At 39.1% G+C, this 8,512-nt stretch overlaps 1 pseudogene; it reads right to left on the bottom strand.

Moving 5' to 3' along the window:
• Nucleotides 1-3,712: 3,712 nt before the first annotated feature.
• On the bottom strand, nt 3,713-4,482 carry LOC103091572 (protein FAM192A pseudogene; annotated as a pseudogene).
• Nucleotides 4,483-8,512: the final 4,030 nt, after the last annotated feature.

Below are 8,512 nucleotides of genomic sequence, written 5' to 3'. Positions count from 1 at the left end.
ATAGGAAGGCCCAAGAAGCAGGAGAGAGACGGGGGAAGGCTGGTGAGTGGAGCCGTCAGAACACACACAACATTTATCCATTAAATTGGCTGTCTTATAGGGGCACGATTTGTGGTGCCCCAAAACAATTACAATAGTAATATCAAAGATCAATGATCACAGATCACCATAACAAATATAATAATAATTTAAAATCTGAAATATTGTGAGAATTACCAAAATGTGATACAGAGACATGAAGTAAACAAATGCTGTTGGAAAAATAGCATCAATAGACTTGCTTTACGCAGGGTTGCTACAAACCTTCAGTTTGTAAAACATGGAATAAATGTGAGGTGCAATAAAGTAAAGCACAATAAAATGAGGTGTGCCTGTCTACAGATGAGGAAACCTGCTTAAATACCCACAGCAAGAATATAAAGGAACTGAAATTCAAACTTAGGTCTAATCTGATTTTAAAGCTTTTGCCCTTAAGTGCTACATTCTCCTGCATCTCAATTTAGGGGTTATCTAATCAGAATGTCCCTACAGTAGTTCTCAAAGTATGGTCCTGAGGCCAGCATTATTAGCATTACCTGGACACTTGTTAGAATTGCAAATTCTCAAGCTACCTCAAATGATTAAATCAGAAATTCTGGGGGCTCAAGCTTAAGTATCACTGCCCCAAAACATTCCAAACAGGTAGTTATATAACCTCTCCGTGTGGCTCTTACATCCCATAATGCAGGCATTCTCTCTGCTCTGCTTGTTTAACTGCACCAATCATTAGAAAGTTCTTCCTTATACTGGAGTATAATTTGCTTCTCTTCATTGTCCACTCTTTGGTTCTGGTTCTGCTGTTTGTCTCTTCAACAAAATAGCTGAATGTAGCTATTGAAACTCACATGATCAACAACAGGAAATTGCTAAGGTATTAAAAAGAGCTTGTCTGATGGAACATGTGCAGTTTGAATGCCAGCTTCCTTTTTTTGTACATTTACCACAGATGCTTTATTCTTTGTCTCACAAATAAGATAGAAGGGGAACATTTTTGAAAAGGGGAAAAAAGAAAGACTGAGGAGTCAGGGTTCAAGGCTCCGCTACGTCTTTAGGATGTAGCCCTTCTAGTAGCTCTGGACCTGGAAGATGTTCTGTTTCCTCCAAAGTCATAGGTCAGATATAAAATCTCTCATGATGAGCAAAGTGAATCACTGAAACTTGAGGGAGTTTCAGAGCAGGGTGAGACTGGGTTGGTTAGAGTTGCTGTAGGTCAGAGTGGAAGGACAATTTAGAAGACCAGAAATCATATGTGATGAGCAGATGATTGAATCTTTGCCCTTGGAACTAACTAAAGGTGAAGTTCATGTACTTCTTTCTTAACTTGGCTACCCCAGAAAACAAAGCTTCCCTGCTATGACTACATTACATGCTATCTTGCGGGGGGGAAAGGAGTGAGGGGGAAGGGATGTGACTCAAGAATAGAGGGAAAGCCAACACAACAACGCATCACTGAGTTATCTTCTACTCCGTATGAGTACCTGCTTGATTCTGCTGGACCGGCTTTTCAAAGCTAGATTGTTATTCTTGGGGGAGAAAGAAAATTTATTCACTGGTTTCCATCTACCATCTGTCAAAGTTCCACCCACAGAGTCTTAACTTCCCCAGACTCTGGGTCATGCATGTGTGGGCTCCATGTTGGGTCCTACACCATCCCATGCCTCATGGTCAATGGGATGGGAGGCAAGAGGCACTTGGCATAGGCATGAGATGAGGCACTGTCAGGTTTTACCTGTGTGAAATTGGTCAGAACCCAGGCAGAACTGATGGCCACAGTGGTGGCTAGAGCAAGAGCCAAGTGAGGCTGAGAGGCTCTGAAATTGCACAGAAGAGGTTTCTGATATAACACCCTTAAAGTAATTTTGAAAAAAAAAAAGAACATCCTTTTACATTATAAGGTTGATGTCTAATTTTTTTTTGTCATTCGTTTAAATAATGGCAAAGGATAGCATTCCTAGCTTATCATAAATGGTGATTAACATTTTAAAACAAAATTGGGTTCTGGTTTCAGGTATGACGACTAAGACTCTACTGGATGACCACTCAACTTCCATCCACATAGAAAATAGCTGCAAAGTCTGGACCTAACACCAAACCAAACCAAAAAACCAGAAAATCAGTATCTGAAGGTACTGGAGAGCAAGCAGAAGTATACCAACTCTGGTGGGAAGTTCATACTTGTTTGGAGAGGGAAGACTGAATTAAATAAATAAATTTCTGTCTCTGCGGCATTTAGCTTGAGGCTAAATACAGCCTGCATGTGGCAACAGCACACGTGACAAAACTTGCAATCTTTAAGGCCTGGAGAATAAGAAAATTGAAGTTAGGAAACTTACTAACTTTAATACTAAAGAGCTTGGGTAAATTCTGGAAGGGAAGAACCAGAGTGGGGACCCCAAATGCTATCTATCCACATCTCTGACAGGACTCCTGAACTACGCATGGGCAGAGCAGACTCAAAGCAGCCAGCTAAAGATGAAAAAGATCTGAAGAGACCCAAGTTGCCATATAAGAAACAGAGTTTGCAATTCAAGCCCAGCAAAGGAAAAATACCTGCTAAAACAAATTTCCTCTTTGGAGAAAAATAACAGAATCCATATTTTCCACACTATGGCATTCATAACGTTCGGCATAGAATTCCAAGTTACGTTTCACATGAAGGAACAGGGAAATAAAGCATATTCTCAAAAGAAAAGAACATGAAGCAGATCAGACGCTGAGATTAAATGGATGTTGGAACTAACAGACAATGATTTTAAAGTAGCTATTATAATTATTCTCAATGAAGTAAAATAAAATATGTTTTTAATAAAGGAAAATCTCAGTAAATACAAAATTATTATAGCATTCTTTTTACCATATCCATTTGAATTTTAATATTATAGTGATTAAATATTAAAAATTGCATAAACATTTCTTTTTTAATGGTCAGAAATTTTACATTTTTTTCTCCTTGAAATAAAAATTTCATTTTACTAGTCCCACAGAATTTTATCTAAATATAAAATAATACGGTTCAAATATTTTGATTATTATCATAATTCTCTTAAAACACATTTAAAATTTGCTTGTTTGTTTTGCTTTCGCTTTTTTTTTTTTTTTTTTTTTTTTTTGTAGTTTAGAATCTTTACTTAGTCACACAACATCAAGAATAGGTTAGTTCCAGGGCAGTGCGCCATTCCATCACCTGGGACCTTCTCTCCCCCTGCACACTCCACAACGCAGTATAATCAAACGGCGCCTTCATCTAGAATAGAATGTTTAAATGATACCTGTTCAATAACTGTCCTTGCTTCTTTGTGGTGTTGGGAAAGGAAAAAAAAAGAAACAGAAACCAAAAAAACAAGAAAGCAACAGAACCCAAACCCTTTGCAAGCCGCTTGGTACCTAGGGCATTTTTAGTGGAGTTTCCGCTGGGCCCTGAACTCTGCCCTACTACATCAGTGAGGACAGAGGCCGTGGGACAGGTTTGGGCATCCGTACTGGAGTAGAGAGAGAAAACAAACACAAGTCGGGCCACAAGTGGATTCTGGCACATTTTTAGATGAGGTTAAAAATGTCATGGCGTGCACAGGAAGCTGGCAAAGGACTTTTCAGTGAGAGGTAATGCCTGTAGGCAGAATAAACTGTCCAGTCTACTCTTGGGGAGCAGCTCCCTGCGGTAAGAACAGAGGAACTAGGGGGCCTCGAGGAAGGTGTTGGCTCGGAAGATGGAGGAGACGATCTTGCCGGTGGCGTTGATGGTGCCTTCGCTGTCTGAGCTGGACTCAGAGTCGCTGCTCCCAGAGTAGGCGCCCAAACCTGGGAGGATGCCGATACAGACAGCAGCGGAGGGGCAGTCGATGGAGGTGGGGACCACTCAGAGATGTGCTTCCACAAGACAAGCAGGACGGGGCTTATTGATTCTTGTCATCTGGGTCAGGGTCCGACTGCAGTCTTTTCACACTGTTGCCACTCTCTGAGCTCTTATGCTTCACAGCTCCTGCCGACAGCTTTGCCTAGGAGAACTTGGTCTTGGTTTCTGTGGGTTTCACAGCCACTTTCTTCTCCACTTCCTTCCTGTTTTCTTGAGAAATTCCAACCTTGTTGAGATTACTTCTGTATTCCTTCAGTGCTTTCAGTTCTTTTTCTCTTCGCTGCTTTTCTCTTAGTTCCTGCTGCCGAGAAAGCTCATCAAGGAAGTTGGTCTCATCTTCGTCTAAGCCTCTTACCATGTTTTTGAATTTGAACTGTTCTTCATACTCTTGCTGCTTCCTATCTTTCTGTTCCTGTTAGCCTTTCATACAGAGACCGAGGGTCATAAACCTCCTCTGGGCATTCTTCTGGACCTTCAGGTTTTCGAAATTTCACCCATTCTTCTTGCCTCCTCTTGCACCGTTCATCTAATTCTGCCTCAGACACAAACCTCTTTTTGATAACAAGGTTACCATCATCCCCTCCACCCATAATGGAACAATCAGTCTACCAGCGTGCAGGAGGCGAGACCCCCTCACCTTGGCGGTGCCCACCCCAAACTGCCACCACAAGGGCCGCTCGTTCTTAGGAAAAAGAAAACGAAAGTAAAAACAGCCATTTAAAATTTTTGTTTTATGTACTAGCATAAGGTTCTAGGTGTTAAAAGTCTATTTTCAATTGAATCATTATTCTATATAGCATTACTATAGAATTGGTCAAAACAATGCAAATATATTACACATTTTGATAGCTATTCAATGGAATAAAATTTTATTGCAAATGCATATCTTGATAAAACAGATGAGGTTATTTTATTTTTTCTGTTTGTTTCTGTATTCTTGGATGGATATTACTTACTGCTAGTGTAAGCTAATGTTTTTATTTTTTATAGGTGTAAGTATTGAGAAACTGCATTCATATAAGTGGATAGAACTGAAAGGGGGATTATATCAGTAGCAGTCAATAGTTATTGTTCACTAAAAATGATTCTTAATGATCCATCAACTAACATCTTCAATTTTGTAGAAAGCAAAGAATTGGAAACCACCTGATTTGTGAATATTCTTTTCCCTAGTTCATTAGAGACACTCACTTTTTATCACAAACACAATATTTAATTGTTGCATTTTTAGTGCCCTGGGTTTTTTTTTTTTTTTTTTTAACACTCTGGGGCAATGCATTGAAGTAAGTTTAGAATGGATGAGAGGTGAGTTTTTCTTTCATTAAGTTGGACAGGGATAATTAGTGGTCCAGGAAAACTCGACTTGAGCAACCATGTTGTCACCCATATCAATGAGGAATGAGTTTAAACAGAAATTGAAAATCTAGAAACTGATCCTGTTGAAACTGTGCACTAATATGTACTTCCTGGAAACTCTTTATGTATGTGAATGCGCGCTCTAGTTTGCAGATCACTGATTTAGATAACAGGGTGCTGGAAACCACCCACTGGTTAAGAGACCTCAAAGGGAGGGAGTTTAAGAATCAGGTTTGTTTTTCTTTTTTACATGAAAAGGTGAGAAAGGATCTCAGACTAACACTAGCCAACAGATTAGTGTAAAACAGGAAAAACTTGAGGTGGTGCAGACTAACACAAGTATCCAAAGTGCAGCTAACAACAGTGAAATCTTGGATTTCTCAAGGAGATGGAGAAAAAAAATTCTCATCTGAGCAGTGTAATGCGGTGAATACGTGCATAAAAATACAAAGAAACAAAGATGGAGAAGATCATCAGATGTGATAAAAGTAGCAGTACCAGCAGCACTTGTAGTTAAGGATAGAAAGTCATTTTTAGTAGATGCTGGATTTGAGGGAGTGCACTGGAGTCTGAGGAAGCCTGTGGAAATAGCCTACTTCCAGAGGTATTAATAATAACAGAACAAAACCATCAGTTTCAGGCAGGTTCAGCTGAGGACTTACTTAAATACAAGGTGAAATAAGAAGCTATTTAGAACTGAAATAGTGATGGCACATGACTGAGTTCACTAAATGTAGTTACTGCACTGGTGCAGAAAGCAGGGTTCAGTCTTATGCTATCACATCCTTTCTACACCTGCCTCTTGCTGTGTCATGTGACCAAAGAGTTTAATGGAGATTAGACCAGATAACTGCTAAACTTCCTTCTAGTTCTAACATCCTATGGAAGAACACTCTGCAAATGTTCATAGCAGCATTATTCATAATAATAAAAAAGTGGAAATAATGAATGGGACAAAAATAAAAGTGGAATAATGAATGGGCAAATAAATGTGGTATATCCACTCATCGGAATATTCTTTGGCAATAAAAAGGAATGAAGTACTGATATATGCTACAATATGGATGAACCTTGAATACATTATAATAAGTGAAAAAAGCCTGACAAAAAAGACCACATATTGTATGATTCCATTCATGTAAAATGTTCATAACAGGCAAATCTATATAGACAGAAAGTTGATTAGTAGTTGCTTCAGCTTAGGGGTTGGGGAGAAATGGGGATGACTGCTAATGGGTACCAGGTTTTTTTCTAAGATGATAAAAAGTGATTGTGATTATTACACAACTCTGTGACTATAGTAAAAAACTACTGAAATATACATTTAAATGGGTAAATTGCATGGTATGTGAATTATATCTCAATAAAGTTTTAATTTTTTTTTCAAAAGAACATTATGAAAGAATTTTTAAGAAGAGAAAAGAGCTTGGATCCTGGCACAGACATAGGACTGTTCTGTTTTGACAGAGATTCTAAAAGGAGAAAAAGGCCAGAAGTAAGTAGGGATGAGGGGTTAATTAGGGAGGTTAGGGCAGACAGCCAGTAGCCTGAGGAGAGTGGGCATTTGGTGGTAGGGGAGGATGCTGGCGAGATGTCCTGAAATGGAAAAGGAGGGTATCTTAAGGCAGACTCTCTGCCTCAAGCCTTGTCTTTTGCCAGATTTGCACCTGGGCATGTCTTTCTAAATGGACCCCGCTTGGCCCTCTACCCCCATATTCATATCCAGGCAGCTAAAGACACAACTTTTCTCTCAGTTCTTTTAAACTCTGGTTAAAATGTCTTCATCTTCCCTAGCTTCTGCTTCTTCTGACATCAAGTCCTTCTCCTGTTTTCATTGAGTGCATACCAGGTACTTTCTTTCTCCTAGGTTTTGACTTTTATATTTCATTTATTCTTCCCTTGGATCTTTTGTGACCTTATCATAAAGGTTTATTACATATAAATGTGAAGATTCACTAATACACTTAAGATGAGGGAAACCAATGTAGCAATTGCTGATAAGATGAAACACTGTATACCATAAAAATAAGAACAAAGCTATCTGACATTTATTTTCAATAATTTACACAATAAAGAAATTGAGAACCACCTTAAATATTTTTTTTCTGTATTCTCATTTATTCTTTAACCAGTAAGGACACAGTTTTATGTCTTATCCAGGGTTTATCCAAAGTATCATCTAACTTTTTACACAACTATAACTAATGCTAGATTTCACATTCATTCATTAATCTAATCACTCATTCACTCATTTAACAAATGCTTATTGAGCATCTACTATGGACTAGGCATCTTACTAGATGCTAGAAATATAATGATGAAAAAAGGGACAGAGTTCTCCTGGCTCTTGACACATACAATCCAGCATGAGAGACAGATGTTAAGCAAATAATCACACAACTTCCATAAATAATTATATAATTTAAATTATGATGTTTTATAAAGGATAAATATAAGGTAGTGTTATATATTGGGTTTGTCAAAAAGTGCCTTCAGTTTTTTTTTAAATTAATTAATTAATTTTTATTTTTGGCTGTCTTGGGTCTTCATTGCTACTCGCGGGCTTTCTCTAGTTGCGGAGAGTGGGGGCTACCCTTTGTTGCGGTGTGTGGGCTTCTCACTGTGGTGGCTTCTCTTGTTGCGGAGCACGGGCTGTAAGCTCACGGGCCTCAGCAGCTGTGGCACATGGGCTTCAGCAGTTGTGGCTCATGGGCTCTAGAGCGCAGGCTCAGTAGTTACAGTGCAAGGGCTTAGTTGCTCCACGGCATGCGGGATCTTCCCAGACCAGGGCTCGAACCCATGTCTCCTGCATTGGCAGGCGGATTCCTAACCACTGTGCCACCAGGGAAGCCCAGTGCCTTTGGTTTTTAAGTAAAAATGAAAGACACATTTTTCATTTTCACCAAGAACTTTACTGAACAATGTATTCACCCTTTTGTTCCACTACCTTCTGCCATTTTCCAGGCAACTTCATAATTCCATCTTCCCAAAACTTTTTATCTTTTTCAGCAAAGAACTGTTCCAGGTACCTTTTACAGTCTTCCAGGGAATTGAAATATTTTCCATTAAGAGAATTTTGTAAAGACTGAAATAAATGGAAATCCAAAGGTGCAGTATCCGGTGAATATGGCAGATGAATCAGAACTTCCCAGCCAAGCTGTAATAGTTTTTGCCTGGTCATCACAGAAACATGCGGTCTTGTGTTATCCTGTTGGAAGATTACACATTTTCTGTTGACTAAGTCTGGACACTTTTCGTCGAGTG

The sequence above is a fragment of the Lipotes vexillifer genome, unplaced genomic scaffold (assembly GCF_000442215.2).
Source record: "Lipotes vexillifer unplaced genomic scaffold, Lipotes_vexillifer_v1.1 scaffold189, whole genome shotgun sequence".
Classification (NCBI taxonomy): Eukaryota; Metazoa; Chordata; class Mammalia; order Artiodactyla; family Lipotidae; genus Lipotes; species Lipotes vexillifer.
This window is presented reverse-complemented; position numbering and strand designations above follow the sequence as displayed.